Raw genomic sequence first — 17,695 nt, forward strand, 5'->3', positions numbered from 1 at the left:
TATCCAATAGCCAAGTTTCTGCCACTATACCCTATTCTGTACCAAAAAATAGTGGCCCTTTCATCTTGGACAAATCCTTGAGCTGGGCTCTTGCCACTGGATCTTCCTCAATAGGAAGGTTAATACTCTGCACAAGAGGTCTCCTTCCATCTGCTCCCCCACCAGGAATCTGGTTGTTAGCCTCGATATTATCAAGGTATTCCAAAATCCTCTGAAGTACCATAGCCTGGTCAGCTTGGTTATCCTGGTTGTTTCCAACCCCGGCATTTTGATCAAGCTAATCATTTGCAGCATCATTCTGATACCTAGGTCCTCTATCACGAACACTGCCCCTGCCTCTGCCCCTGCCCCTGCCAGCAAGGTTATCCTCAGGAATGCCATGTCCACGTGTTCCTCTAGTGATGGGAGGCATAATAGCAACCTAAAAACAAAAGTTCTATTAATAACGCATCGATGACAGGTTAAACCCTATAACCCAAGAGTCCTGGTTATTCTAACCTGGCACTCTGATACCAAAATGAAACACACCACCATAAAAATGACAACAAAGAATGAACAATGATTGCAATAATTTTTTTTTAGAAATCATCTTAATTCAAGTACCAATACATAGCTTGAACCCATCTTAATCTGAAAATCTCAATATGCAATAGGATGTCGTCCAAATACATAACCATTACAATAAGAATACAAAAAGAGTTCATTACAATCATGAAGTAAAATTTCATCTCTAGACACCTATGTCCAACATATGAACCCTAAATACTGATTCAAGAAGTAACTTCAATAAACATCCTTAGCTACTTGAAACTCGAAGCACCTAAAAATCACACAGAATACAACATAACACAAATAGGGGCTCAGTACATACTGAGTTTAAAAGCGAAATCCATCTGCATAAATGTTAGTACCAACATATAGATATCCAAAAGCATATCTCTAATCTATCTAATGTAATGCCAATCTGATATTATTATGCAAGAATTAAACAATTACTTAACAATGCAAAATTAAACTTGCACTAACAATAACACATAAATGAAACATATATATACTAAGGTGTCATCATTATGGCACTACGATTTTTCATTCATGTATGGTATGCTCATAGTCAACACATAATGGGTTTTTCTATTTTACTTGTCCATGACAGAATAGAGATAGACCTTTTACTCCGTCCTTAACCTTATGGGTTAAGTCATAGGTAAGGCCAATTATCTTATATGTAATAATTCATTTTATAATTTTTGCTGAATTAATTAACTAAATAGGATAAACCAAATTCAGCCACCTCGATATACGTTCACCACAGCTATTCTTATAAATACATGTCAAACATATTTTCTAAGAATGTACATGCTTGAGTTATAATTCAGTATTCAACATGATACTACATCCTATAATACATTTGAGCACATCTTAACTTGCCTATTTCCAAGGTAAATCTAGACTACTATAACAATGGAAGCAAATAATATAATAATAAGTACCAGTAAATACCATTAAACTGTCATCTTAACCTAATGATACTTACTGATCTTAGTTCTATACTATTTAACCCCACTGTCATAACAATCTAAATTTATCTTTTGAAATATCAAGAAAGTAAGATCAAATACAAATAATACTTTTTTTAAAACTTACAACACCATCCTACAAAATTCCTTGCTGTTATCTCAATAACTAGCCTCTATTTTCTTCGTCTTTACAATACTATCCAGTCTACTATTTATAAATGAGTGAAATAAAACTATCCAAAGAATCGACAATTATCAAATAAATAAAATCTATTGTTATATCAAATAAATTAAATATCAGCATTTTACTAATTGTTCTCCAATAATCACTGTCAACTAAAAGTTTCCCAATTATCATATGACTATCAAATGATCATAAGCCGTTTTATATCCTATTCAATATAGAAAATGTTCAACTATCAGCTAGCTATCATAGATGGTGAAATAAATAAGGAATTTTTTTTCGACAGCTAATTAAAACATTCCAAATCGATAGTTCTTGAAAACTATCTCAACCAAATCCCTAGTTTCCCTAATCCAAAGAAACCACCATTCTCTACTTAAAACAACACATATCGATAGAGATACGACTATTTGTCCAAACACAACAAAAATTGCAGAGTATGCAAACGGTCTTTTCCATAGTGACATTGTCAAAACCTTATTACCGACTATCCACAATTTCCTATATTATGCAACCAAAATAGAATTCTATACTATTTATCTCACAATAGTATAGTTTATGACAATAGAGTGATAAAATTATAAGATAACTCGAATCGCTAAACCTAGCATATCATTGAAGCATCTTAAACCTTACTTCAAGCAAACTGTATGACGAAATGACTATGTCGAGAATTCCATAAACATCCCTTTTCCTAAGACTTAACCCTCGGTCTTACAAAGCTAACAATGTCAACATAACAAATCTAAAATACCGCATAAACATATAAACTATGACAAATCTGAAACACATTACTAAATCTCCCATTTAGGTATGGGCACACACAGAGCTACGCCATAACATAGAGTCCAACTCTGCCTCTCCCCACACATAAATGATAGATACTTCTACAATGTAAATAATAAACATGTGTGTACAACAAGACAAATTAGAAATGCAAATAAAAAGAGAGTGAAGGGTAAGAAATTGCCCCTACGTGAGGTAAGAAGACACAACTATTCAACACAGTCCCTGCTATGCAACTTGATGCAAAGCCCAAAATGTCGAATTTGACCAAAGTTCAAAATGCAGAGATGGAAGAGCTTAATAAACAAACTAGTTGTGAGTAATATCTCGATGCTCAGCCTCATATACATGAAAATAGTTCCAACAAATACTTTCATGTTTCTGAAAATCACTGCAACTATGATCACAAGTGTATGCCAAACAAAGCACGGCGGCCATGATTCCGGCCAAACCTTAATAGAAAACCCTCTTGCAAAGGAAATGATCAACAGAACACCGAGTGCCATAATACCTCTTTAATATTGCTTTTAATGCTACAGTGACACATAGTGATACTGGGTACAATAAAATAGACCCATTACCACCGCCATTTTGGCATTTGAAAACAATGTGAAATTCACATCTTGTAAGCATTAAAGACTAAATCACCAAAACAAACTAATATGCATGTTCTATCATCTGCGGTTAATAAGACCCTAGCTTAAACAAGTGAACCATTGACATGAAACCAAAACCAATTTAGGGTAAGATGCAATAAAATATATTTAACCCTATTCACAACATCTGCAAATATACCAAGTCAAAATCACCTCTAAGGAAGTAATTAATCTTTTAACTTTATATGCATAAACCTTGTAAAGTTTATCCTCATGAATACTTGATACCCTAACATTATAACTTCTTATAATCATGTTTTCAAACCTTAAAAACTCAAATTAAATTAAGAACTTAAAACGTTTACTCCTTTAAAGCAATCTAATATATGCAACTGAAAAAGTCAGGTATTTGAAACCTCTTAATGAAACATATTAAAATCATAAGTCATCTATCATATCTAGATAAAGTAGTGCTGATACCGGAAACACACTCAACAAAAGTTTTATGTTCTGGCTAAAAGAAATATAACCAAGTTCTGATTGAACAATCAACGTATCAAACTGAAAGAAATTAGATCATAGCTAAGTCATAAAAATAGAATAACCAAAAGAAGGAGTCGGGCATGACACTTCATACACCCAAACATCAAATCTATCCTATCAATTTTTTGATTAGACATTGGTGTTCATAGAAACCTCATCCTTATGAAGCATCCTTCTCAAAATAACCAACATTCCTATCAAACACATCAAGAATTTACTTGGCCCTTTGTTCCAACAACAAAACATATCTGACATACAACCTTAAAGGAATGAAAATAGGTCTTAGTTATTTGTCCTTAAACCACATAAGATTAAATATTATGAAGATAAGAGATGAGAATTAGAATAAAACTAAGAGATTCTTGATCATTTGTATTCATTTCTTTGAAACTATACATTCAGATGCATGAAATTTAAAACATAAAAACAATTAATAGATCAGAACTAGCAATATTATCTTAAGTACTCTTGTTCATACAAGAGAATTATGCTGAAAAATATGGTATCATAGTCATGAAAACATATCAAGAACTGGAACCAACCAGTTTCAGAGTGAAAACTAGAACCTATACAAAGAATGAGAAAGAGAATGATATAGAGGAGGGTGAATTCTTGGATTTGCAATTCATCTTACATGTGTCCACTTTGAAAACATCTCCTAGAAGTGACAAAACATCTCTCTAATCTTTCTCTACAACTAGGAAATCAAATTCTATATCATTTGACCTCCCAAAAGAATAAAAAATATCTCAGATCCTTGATGGAATAATAACTACTTTTGATGCCAAATCTAGAATAAAGGAAAAGGCAAAAAATAAGTTTAAAATGACCTCTAGAAGAAAGAAAACTTTTTCAAAATTCATTTAGGCTTCAACCAACTTCAATATTTTCCCTTCAACTTACTTTGATGCTTAATGATGAACTCTACCCATTCTGCTTAGAATGCCCTAGAAAATACAAATCTACTTATAGAGTGAACTAATCAATATTTGTATCAAATCTAACCTCATAATTGGAAAATTCAGCTCATCCCAGTTCCAATGGTATATTGGGGTGCATGTTTTGGACAAAAAGTGCCCCATTGGTAGCCATTGTAAAAATTAGGTCCCCAACTATGAATAGAGTAGTTTTAAATGGATGAGATTGAAATTTTTAAAAAAAAATTATAGTGTAAACTATAGAGAAATCACGATTTAAAGAAAATATTTATCTATGGAGATTTGAATGCTTAAAACTTAGGAGATAAAATAATTAATTTTTAGAACATCTTCTTATATCTCCCTCCACCATTCAGATGGCGCGATGTGTCAGATTGTGATAAGCCCTGTAGTCACTGGTGGGTCCCACATCCTCTACAATATCTCACTAGGTTTTTCAACTTTCTAGGATGTTTCCATGTTGCTTGCTATAAAATCTTCCATTTTCTAATGACAACATAGTGATTACCAAATTCTGGCCATTTTTTGACAATCTCCTTCCTTGTCCATTCAAACACTACCACTTGGTAGATTCTGCTTCATGCTCCTTAGCTTGACATGTCACTACCACAACACCTTGTTGTCATGTCATTGTGCCACCTAGCCCCACACTTCTTGCTAGATTTCTAATTTTTTGGGAGGTTCCCATGTCACTTGCTAGAAAATCTCCCATTTTCTGGTGGTGACATAATGAACACTAGAATCTGGCCCTTTTTTGACAAGTTTCCTCCTTTACTTTGTTAGTCAAAGTTTATCTATCCCATGCCAACTTTCATCCACTATAGACCCCATGACATAGGCTTTCCTTTCAAAAGGCTCATGTCTAATAGACATTATGCATTATGAGTGTAAAAGGATTTAAAAACATAAAACTCTCTAGCACAGCATATGTGGGATAAAGAAACCAAGAGTCCTCCTTTGAAATATCCATGTTGCCTCCTCATTCAATGGATCATGACAAAAGCATTTTTAATCTACACTACTCTACACTAGGTTTCCTGTGGCCTTCTTCTAATGAACATGCTTCATTTGGTTTTGTTTTTAGGCTTAGCCTATGATTTTGCCTAAGTCAGCAGGTTGGAAAGTAAAAACATTACCATGAAAACAAAAACAAAATTGATTTCACCCTCCTCATGTCATTTTCTTTCCCTTCTTTCCCATGCCATGGGCTTTCACCACTAACACCTTCCTCCCCTATGGCTTGTTTCTCTATCAAGAAAGTCTTTGTATTTATAACTAGCACTCTAGGTAATTGATGTTAAATATTGTGAAGGTTGCCGCATGGGGTTCCTTTGATGTGGAGCTCTTCTTTGGCACCCTTGCTCCAACATGGAATACTATCACTCCTTGCATCTACAAACCTTCTTTCAATGTTGAAATTGTTCCTTGCCTAGTGCAATGAGATGTTCTATTAGCCAAGGAGTATAGTGCCCTATTTTTTTGAATGCTTAAAAAGTTTGGAATTTGTCCACACAAGATGATTGATCATGACTCTTGGCGAGGTAGAGAATTCAACTATAGTAGTTGGATTGACATTTAGTGATGTTCTTCTTGAGAAAAGAAAGCCCATCCACTTGCTAGTTCCACAAGGATGAAGCACATACCATGGTCAGTTCAAATAGGGATGCTCCTCTTAGGTAAGAAATGTCTACTTTGAATTCTCTAGTAATTAACAAGAATGTGATGGAAGATCCTCTTTGGTCTTTTCCAACTCAAGTGGTCTCCCATCAATACTATAACCACAAAAAGAAGCATGGGAACTTTATAAGAAAGGTTATAGACAATATGAAAGGTGTAGAGATGGGGTTCATAATGAAGACTATTGACTACTGTGGCCAGATCCAAGGGCTCTTCTCCCTGCTTAACTTCACACTCACCTTCAGCTACATTATGTTGCAAATTTAAGTTGTGAACATGGACATTTTCAAGCAACAAATAACCATTTTCACTATGAGATACTCCCCAGGGTAACTTTGGACAAGGCTCTCATCTCCATGGTTGAAATGTGGACTCACACATTGCCCATTTATCTATTAAATTCATTGATATAGTCTATAAATCTCCTAGACTAAGGGTACCATCCCACATGCTATCATTTTCCATGACAACAAAATGATGATCCTACATATGTTGATTTTAGTTTCTCAAACAGAATTTGAATAGTGTGTCAAATGTCATTATATGCTTGTTGCATAGAATTATCTAGATTGTTTGTTGAAATGTATGCTTTGATGTTCTCTCATGGAGACCACTTGGATGACATGTAATGCATTGTTCCCTTTATAAATCATTTAATTTGAGTCATCTGATTCTCATTTTAATCAATTGACACACACTTCTAAGCCTAAACCATCTCTTTATTTAAAATGCTCACACCCTCACATTTCTATTCAATTTGATGCAATTAGTTGAGCCCCCAAAGTGGGTCTGAGTAAAAAAAATTCATTTTCATGCGACTATTCAAATTGATCCACTAAACTCAAGTTATTGAATGAAGTCAATTTTTACCATTTCTTCAATCATTAAAACCAATTTTTAACCTTTCATGCAAACTATCAACTTTGTGCCATGGGTCTTTTCACTGGCTTTAAAAACTAACATAAACACTCAACTGGGGTCTAAGATCAAACACATTGATTCTCTATTCCACATACTCCTACCCTATCAAAATCTTGTCTCATGAAAAATTCTTAGTCAAAAGATATTGGCTATCAAACATGTCAAAAAAATAAAATGTCTTCAGATTTGGCTTTGAGAACTAGGCAAACTGATACTTGGGGAAATGAAAATTGGGGTTCTCATTCACTATCACAAGAAGAGTATAATTCTATGATTAGGATTCATGATGAATAATAGGATGCACTTGGTGAATGATCAAATTGGGCTACTCAGAATTCGCAGAATTGGGCACGGTGACAAAAAGTGGTTTTTACAAATGGAATGGACCTAGGAAAGTGTGTAGATGGATTCATCAAGATTTCAAAATTCATAAACTTCAAATATTTTTGGAGTACAAAAAATGGTACAATCCATTCAATCTCATCTATCATGGATCTTGAGTTATGACATCACGAATAGGGGTACTAACCAATCTGTATTTGTTGACACTAGTAAAACATCACAAATTGCATTTGAAAATTGATCAAATTGATTTTTCATAAGCTCAAAATTGAAACATAGTAAGTCTTTGACCTCTAGAATATGATGTAAAAAGAATTTTAGCATTTTTTTCAGCTAGGTCAATTTTATAACAAGTCAAACAGGGCCTTCCAGAATTTTGAACAATTCATATTAGCATGACAACAATAAATGACCAAATTTGAGGGATTCAAAACCTAGTCAAAAGAATTTGAAACAACTCAAAATCTGACACATAGGCTCTCTAATATGGACACTAAACACTTCCAAAGTGGTGATTCATGAAACATCACTAGGTGCAATATAATCAATTGCAAACATAGCCTCTTATCATTATTTGACACTCAAGCAAAAATGTAGAATTGGACATTGCTCAAAATGGGAATTCATGAAAAACCTCTTAGGCCTCAAAAGGATAGTCAGGTATAGATGAATCAAAAAGAATTTATAGGGCTTGATTTTTCAATCATACTCAAAATTAGAGCTTCAATTTTGAGTCCCAACAGTGGCTATATTTGGGGATGCATGTCCATTTTGGGCATGGCAAGGATTTAGATCTTTGGAAGAAGCATACCATTCCCCTGATAGAAAAAGATTCTCGCAAACAACTTTATTGAAAGTAAGGAATAACTACTCCTACTATGTACACATGATGGCCCCAGGCCACTAAACTTCAACAAAAGCTTTTACCTCTATCATAAATTTAATTTTCATCTGAATGTGCATGAGGTAAATTGGAAACATTATTTCTATTAGTTTGATCAATCATATTAACATTCTAAATTGACTCACTTGGCCAAACTCAATCTACATCTTCACTTTCATAAAGCACATAAATACTAGCTTCATTTTCTACAACTTGCTCATTATGAAAGTTCTGATCAGCATGCTCAAAAAGATCAGACTCAAACTGAAAATCCTCTTCATTTAATGAATATTGCATTCTATCAGTCTTGAATATGAAAGCTTTATACTCAACTTGGAGAAAGGGTTCACACATACCATGAAATTGTGTATCCTTATGTATAACCATATGGTACTTGAATGAGAAATTAGACTTATATTCACAACTATCATCAATGTCAGAATCTAAAACTAATGCAGAGTCTTCAAATGGTCCTTTAAAAGCAACAAATGGATTAATTGTCACTTTAAAGTATTTTTCATAAAACTCATTACAAGGTGCATGTTGATTTTCATTAATAACTTCATAAAACACCTTGTTATCCATATCATGAGATGCAACATCATTATCATTTTTACTGTTATACTTGGAAGAAGAAAAATCTAATCTCTTATAGTAGTAGGACAATGTGTCATCATTAAACTCATTCTTGATTAAATCTGGAAATTCCATGTTTTCTTCAAACAATGGATTGTTAACTCCATGTAATGACTCTCTTTGAACATTTGCACAAAAGATGGGCTGATCATCATCAAAATCTTCATCATATAAAGTGTTAGTATACACTTTAAACTCACTACCCATTTCATATTCATGAAGACTCTTAGCATATGAAGAAAAATCATAACTATATGAAGACTCACTTTCTATTTATTCTACCAATCATATAGTATCTATAATTACATTCTCTTCATTATATTATTTACGATAACCATTATGGGTAGACCATGATTCATTCCTAAACACCTCACTACATGCTGCAAATTTATTGTCTAATGTAAATACACTTGACAACCCTTCCTTGAGATCTTCATATTCAAATTTATTAGCATCAATTGGATTAACCATATCTTTATCTTCATATCTTGAGGATAAATCACTCTCAAGTTATTCATTGACTAACTGATTTGTATAATGCAAAAATTGAGATGCATTTTCTCTTTTAGATTTAGAAAATGAATTCATACCTTTACCTTGATATGAAAGTTCACTTCCATCATTGCTTTCTTCTTCCCATTTTGCATCAAATTCACATGAAGAAAAACATCTACTACCACTATCCTCTTCTTGACTTGAGTAACAACTCTCATCATTGACTTCACATGATGCTTCTTTATAATATTTCAGATCAACAACTTTACTTTCATTACTTGAAACATAACTTTCAGCTTCTTTGTCCTCATATTGAGATGAATACCTTTCAACTTCAAAGTCAACCACATTCTCAATAAAATAAGGTTCATCAATAGGAGAAGGAATGACTGAATTTATATCTTGTATATATAACTAATCAAGTGAACTAACTTTTTTATTTGCTATTATAATACTGGAAACATGTGCATTCAATTCAACAAGGATAGACTCAACTCCTTTTGCAACAAAGAGACTTCATGTTCACATGTTTTTACTTCTAAATTTTTAGCAAGATTATTGACAACATCGGGGGTACCTATTTTTTATCTAAAATCAAACACTCTTTATGACATTGATTCTTCCTTTGAATCTCATATTTCCAACAAACATTTCTAGAGAAATGACTCCTAGTCAATCCATAATTTATGGTATTTTCAATCTTTATTGCTGTCATGAATGCCTGATACAAAGTCTTATGTTCCTTATCTCTCAATAGGTAGCTCATCTTTTTATCAAATGTGTCAAGATATGATTCGGGGGGATATTTTCATAAAAAAATTAAAGTATCTCCAAAACTCCAACAATCAGCATCAGATTAAACTCCTTGAAATTATAGACCCAATGCAATTCTAATGGACAAAAATAGAGTATGTATGCAAAAGTTATGGCCAGTCAAAGGTTGGTCAAACTAGGTATAGAGGTCACCAAAAGGTGAAAAAATAATCATCTCCAAAGTGGTCAACAATGGATTTCAAATTGAAGAGCTTGTTAAGAGCTTTTCGATAGTGTTCATTTCATCAAAAAAGGACTTTGTATGTGAAAGATATTGCAGTTTGAAATTCAAGTAAAAATATAAAGTTGGATGATGTCAGCATGATAGCTTGGGCAGTGGGTGGCAAAAAAGGTTTAGTGAGATTTGAAACCTTGACCACTGGCCTCTAAAACCTACCTCGCGGCCATCTCACCACAAGTTGTGTTTGAGATACTAATGCACAATATAGGTTTGAATAGGTTTGGTCGCTAATTTCGAATGAAGGAGGTCACTACCAATGGGGTTTGAACTACTAACCACCGGCTATTCAAAATATTTATTTTCCATTGCACTATTTCACCACTTAAAGATAACAATGCGCATTATTTTATTTATCTCTTATCTAAATCCTGCCTAACCTTAGTAAAATAAGGTTTATGGTTAGATTTTGGCCCCAAAATTGACATGAAGCCAAATTTTTTAAAATGGCTAAAGGTTAATTCAAAGGGGGGAAAGGGTTATTTTTTTAAAATGTTGTTATAGCCTTATTTTGGCTAATTTCATGTATAAAAAAGGGGTTATGAGACTCTTAGAGGGCATTCAAAAAATGAAGAGAACATCCAAATGCTGAGAGCGAGGGAAATTTGTGAAGTAATCATTTCTGTACTTTGGAATAGCATGATGCTATTGTACTTGAAAGGAGTGATTTTGTAAACATTTGCACCTAATTTTGGAGATAATCAGAGTGGTTCCCCTATTGGAGTAGGACCCGGAGACGTAGTCCATATGGATGAACTCCGAGATCGAATTGTTTGCATCTTCTTTCTCTCATTTTCTCTTTTATCAGTTTAATCTTGTTGTTCTCTTATTTCAATTATGTTAATTTGATTCATTAAAGGTTTAAATTAACTTTAAGTAAATAGTTAGCATTTCTTTGTAATAGTCCTAGATCTTAGAAATTAAATCAAATTTGGTATAAGAGCTTTTGCTGGACTAGTATTACAGATTTGAATGCTAACAAGATCCAAGATTGAGAAAGGCAAAGGAAAACTTGAGGAATACAATCTTGAAATTGGAAAACGAAGGACTAAACCATCATCACAAATGGCAGATGAAGGTGGTGGACAAGCTTTTCAAGATAAGAGGATTCAGAAGACTCTTCAAAATTTGCAAAAAATGGTGGAAGTTTTGGTACAAGAAAGAGAAGAGAAGATGCAAAGACGTGCAGCTTGAAAGGAAAAAGGGAAAAAGAAAGGTGATGATCGTGATTTTCCAAAGACACCTCCATCTTCTCCTTCTTCTCCCTCATCTCCTTCTCCCCCCTCTTCTCCTTCTTCTACCCATTTTGAGTCTTCTAATATTTTTAAGGGTGGACATAAGCCTTGAATCAAGTTGGATGTAAAGTTTGACTTGCCAAAATGTTGTGGGGAGTTAAATGTCATGAAATTAGATGACTAGATTCAATAAGTAGAAGTCTACTGTAGAGTTCAGAAGCTTATAGATGATGTTGACAAAATTCAATTAACCACTCTTTGATTAGGTGGTGTAGCTCTAACTTGGTGGGAGAGTAGGTCTTGGGATGAAACTTCACAGCATGGTAAGTTCAATTTGTCTTGGTCAGAATTTGCTACTGCTTTAAAGAAGCGATTTTATCCCCTAGGCCATATGCAATAGTTAATGATGAACTAGCAACATTTTAGGCAAGGGAAAGGTCAGCCTATCTAGGATTACAACCAAAAATTTCATAAAAAGGTTATTTCATTAAATGTCCTATTATATACCCAGGACACTTTACTCATGTATATAGGTGGTCTTCATTCTTACCTAAGGCATTCTATTCTTGTTTTGAATCCTTGTAATTTTGATGAAGTATGTGTCCAAGAAACACATTTAGAATCAAGGGGTAAGGGTACTTTCATTGATAAGTTTGATAAAAAGCCATCTAAGTCTGAGGAAAAGTCCAAAGGAAAAGGAAAGGGTAAAAAGATAGAAATAGTAAAGAAAGAGGGTGAGAAACCCACATGCTCACATTGCAAGAAAGAAGGGCATGATGATTCTAAGTGTTGGAAGCTGCATCCTGAAAAGAGGTCGAAGTAATTTGGTGGAAACAAAGGCAAACAAAAGACTGCTGCTATAACTCAACAAGATCTTTGATCTAACTCTAGAGATGAGAAAAAGATTGTTGCTACCAAGATTCAAGGTAAAGGAAAAGGTATATCTCTTTCATCAGCTACAAGTTCTTCTCGCATTAGTGCAAGTGCAAGTAAGGAATCTACTCCTAAGAATGATAAGCAAAGGAATGAATTATTTCACATCCGAGTTGTTATCAAGCATACTAAGGTCGATACATTATTTGATATGGGTTCTCAAGTTAATTTGATATCTAAGGAATTTTTTAAAAAGCTTAACTTGACTACAACACCTCATCCAAAACCATATCCTCTTGGATGGGTTTGCGATGATGCATAATTATAGGTAACTAAACAATGCAAGTTAATATTTTCTATCACTGTAAACTTTTTGGATGAGGTAGAAGTTGATGTATTCCCTTTAGATATGTGTGGTCTTGTACTTGGGAGTCCCTATTTGTATGATCAATAGGCTATCTTCTATAGGGGGGAAAATAAGTATCATTTGTTTAAAGACAATATTGAATAAAATGTACAAGCACATAATGTTAAGACTAATCTGGTATTAGTCAATGTTGGTCAAATGAAAAGGTTAGTCAACTTTAGTGAGAACTTTTTGTTAATGCTTGTAAGAGCCAAAGAAGATGAAACATCTAAGGCATTTAAGGGATGTGATCCGAAACATAAGGCTGAATTGGTCAAAGTTGTTTTTGCCTGCGATGACTTGTTTTAGGAACTGAAAGGATTGCCTCCTAAGAGAGAGATACAACATGAGATTCAGTTGCAAAAAGAAGCACCACTTCCTAATATTGGCATGTACCACTTATCAGTGTTGCAAAATGAAGAAATCAAGAAGCAAGTTCAAGAGCTGGTCGAGAAAGGAGTTATCCATCCTAGTGCTTCTCCTTGTGGTTCTCCAATTGTGTTGGTTCCAAAGAAAGATGGGACTTAGAGAATGTGCATTGATTACAGGGCTTTGAACAAGATAAGGGTAAAGAACAGGTACCCTCTTCCTAGAATTGATGATTTACTTGATCAGTTGAAACATACAATTTATTTCACTAAGCTAGACTTACGTAGCAGATATCATCAAATAAGAATTACAAAAAGTGATATTTGGAAAACTTCTTTTAAGATGAAACATAGACTTTATGAGTGGTTAGTTATGCCATTTGGGCTTTGTAATGCACCAGCTACATTCATGAGAGTCATGAATGATGTCTTTCATCCTTTTATTGATGATTTTGTCATAGTCTATTTAGATGATATTCTTGTATTTAGTAAGTCTTGGGATGATCATGTAATTCATGTAAAGAAAGTTCTTGATATATTGAGAAAATAAAAAATATATGTAAAGATGTCAAAATGTGAATTTGCAAAGACATCCTTAGTGTACTTAGGCTATGTCATAGGGAATGGTCAATTGAAAGTAGACCTTGCGAAGGTCGAATGTATTGTAAAATGGCCTAAGACAAGTATAGTTATAGAAGCCAGGAGTTTCTTAGGTGCAATTCAATATTGGAGGAAGTTCATTGCAAACTTCTCTTTTATTGCATCACTGTTACATGCATTAACTAGTACTGAGGCAAATTTTTAGTGGGGAGGTCCACAAAAAAAGGCTTTTGATACTTTAAAGTAAAAGTTGAGCATTGCACTAGTTTTGGCTCTACCTAATTTACATCAACCATTTGAGATTGAGACAGACGCAAGTGAGTTTTTCATGGGAGTTGTACTCATGCAAGGAAGTAAAATAGTCTACTATCACTCTAAAACTTTTTTAGGAGCAGTAAGTAACTATCCTACTTATGACAAGGAACTTTATTCTTTAGTTTCGAGTGTTAAAAAATGGAAGCACTACTTAATGGGAAAGGAAACTATAATCCACACTGATCACCAACCACTACAATATTTTCACTCACAATTGAAGTTGCAACAAAGTAGGCACTTTAGGTGGATGGGTTTTCTACAACAGTTTCATTTGGTAATTAAATATAAGAAGGGTTCCCATAACAAAGTAGTAGATATGCTCTCTAGGTCTCCTATTAAGAATGCTTTGTTAATCCTTCAGAATAGTTCTATGATTCATGAAAGTTTTCAAGAACAATATGCTAATGATGAGAAATTTAAGGATATCTATGCAACTTTAATCCAAGGTAAACATGTAGGAGAGAAAGATTACTATGTGTAGGATAATTTTTTGTACCACTTGGGAAAACTATGCATTCCTAAAGATGAACATGCACATGTAATCCATGAAGCACACACCTCTTTGATTGTAGGATATTTTGGGGTAAGTAAGACACTGGCTCAATTACAAAAGTATTGTTACTGGCCTTGCATGCATGAAACTATCACCAAGTATATAAAAGGATGTGTAATGTGTGCAACTAGCAAACCAAGTAATAGGAAATTGGGTTTGTACACACCATTACCTGTACCATCCTATCCATGGGAAAGTGTGTCTATGGACTTTGTGGGAGGTTTACCTATGTCTAGGAAGGATCATGATTATTTGTATGTAGTAGTTGATCAGTTCAAAAAAATGTGTATTTTAATGCCTTGTAAAAAGAAAGTTAAACTGACTGCTCATTTGTACTTTTAAAATGTATGGGTTCATTTTGGGTTACCCATTTCTATTGTATCAGTTTGAGATTCTCGATTCTTAGGGGAATTTTGGTCATCTTTGTGGGGACTCATGGACACCAAGCTGAATAAGAGTACAACCTTCCATCCATAGACTGATGGATAGATAGAGGTAGTGAATAGGATAGTTGTGCATCTACTTAGAGGTTATTGTAGTAAACATCCTAAGTTGTGGGATGAAATTCTTCACTATGTGCAGCATGTTTACAACCATGCGGCACACTCTTCTGCAAAGAGGTCTCCTTTTGAGACTTGCTTTGGTTACTTGCCTAAGACACCAATGGATTTTTCTTTTGGGAAGGATGAAATTATTGATGGATGCCATGATGTAGAAAAGGCTTTAAAGTTCATCCAAAAGGTCCAAGCAATCTATTAGGCAGTAGAAGCACAGTTAGAGCAAAGCCAAGAAAAATACAAGGCTCACCATGATAAGCATTGCATTGATCACCAATTCCAAGTTGGTGACAGAGTTTGGTTACATATCAGCAAGGAAAGAATGCAAGGTGAAGGAAGTAAGCTCAAGAATATTCGGTATGGTCCTTCTACGATCTTGGAAAAGATCGATACCAATGCTTTCCACCTTAACCTTCCTCCATACAGAAAATTTACTCAGTTGTCAACATTGAGAATCTAAAGTTGTATGAGCCTCCAATGATCTTGGATGAAGACATCAATGTTCAAGTTCCATCAGTTGATGATCTTTCACCAGATTATATGTCAGAATTACTATAAGATGTTGCCCTAGACAAGAATGTCAGAACTTCACAAAGAGGACTAGTTGAATACCTCAGAGTGGGATTTAAGGGAATGCATCCAAGCAAGGAAAAATGGATGGAGATTAGTAAAGTTAGGGAAAAATCTCTTGACTTGCTTTTCAAGTAATCCAAACTTTTGATGGTTCGAAAGCTTCTCAGTGGGGAGGCTTGATCCGAGGGGATATTTTTGTCAAAAATTGAAGTATCTCCAAAACTCCAACAATCAACATCAGATTAAAATCCTTGAAATTTTGGGCCCAATGCAATTTGAATGGACAAAAATAGATTTCGTATGCAAAAGTTATGGCCAGTCAAAGGTTGGTCAAACTAGGTACAAAGGTCACCAAAAGGTGAAAAAAATCATCTCCAAATTGGTCAACAATGGATTTCAAATCAAAGAGCTCATTGAGAGCTTTCTAATGGTGTTCATTTCATCAAAAAAAAGGACTCCATATGTGAAAGATATTGCAGTTTGAAATTTAGGTAAAAATATAAAGTTGGATGATGTCAACATGACATCATCATGCTGACATGACAGCTTGGGTAGTGGGTGGCAAAAAAGGTTTAGCGAGATTTGAAACCTTGACCACCAGCCTCTAAAACTACCCCGTGGCCATCTCACCATGAGTTGTGTTTGAGATACTAGTGCGCAATATAGGTTTGAATAGGTTTGGTCACTAATTTCAAATGAAGGAGGTCACCAATGATGAGGTTTGAACTGCTGACCACTAGCCATTCAAGATATTTATCCATCATTTCACTACTTCAGCACTTAAAGATAACGATGCGCATTAATTTATTTATCTCTTATCTAAATCCTACCTAACCTTAGTAAAATGTGGTTTATGGTTAGATTTTGGCCCCAAAATTGACATGAAGCCAAAATTTCAAAAATGGCTAAAGGTTAATTTGAAGGGGGAGAATTAATTAAAGGGTTATTTTTAAAAAAAAAATTTATAGCCTTATTTTGGCTAATTTCATGTATAAAAAAGGGGTTATGAGACTCTTAGAGGGCATTCAAAAAATGAAGAGAACATCCAAGTGCTGAGAGCAAGGGAAATTTGTGAAGTAATCATTTTTGTACTTTGGAATAGCATGATGCTATTGTACTTGAAAGGAGTGATTTTGTAAACATTTGTACCTAATTTTGGAGATAATCAAATCGGTCCCCCTACTGGAGTAGGACCCAGAGATGTAGTCCATATGGACAAACTCCGAGATCAAATTGTTTATATCTTCTTTCTCTCATTTTCTCTTTTATCAGTTTAATCTTGTTGTTCTCTTATTTCAATTATGTTAATTTGATTCATTAAAGGTTTAAATTAACTTTAAGTAATCAATTAGCATTTCTCTATAATAGTCCTAGATACTAGAAATTAGATCAAAACCACTAAACACACTTGATCATTTGGTTTACAACTTTTAGGAATCTCATTTAAAATGTTTGCAAATCTGATATTTAATTCAGGAACTAATTATTACTCATGATTTGAATCTTCAAGAACTAATAAAAATAAACAAATATGCTTACTCTTTCCCCTTACTACTTCATGAAGGCTGAAAATGATTCATCCCAAGATGAAATAGAACATGTTGGTAAAAAGGAAAACCAATCCTTGGCATCACCTTCTAAAGTTT

At 34.0% G+C, this 17,695-nt stretch overlaps 1 pseudogene; it reads right to left on the bottom strand.

The window, feature by feature from the left end:
* Positions 1-277: 277 nt before the first annotated feature.
* Positions 278-6,866, bottom strand: LOC149531648 (ubiquitin-like-conjugating enzyme ATG10; annotated as a pseudogene).
* Positions 6,867-17,695: the final 10,829 nt, after the last annotated feature.

This window comes from Cupressus sempervirens, chromosome 11 (assembly GCF_028749045.1).
Source record: "Cupressus sempervirens isolate cs-2001-9-10 chromosome 11, ASM2874904v1, whole genome shotgun sequence".
Taxonomy (NCBI): domain Eukaryota; kingdom Viridiplantae; phylum Streptophyta; class Pinopsida; order Cupressales; family Cupressaceae; genus Cupressus; species Cupressus sempervirens.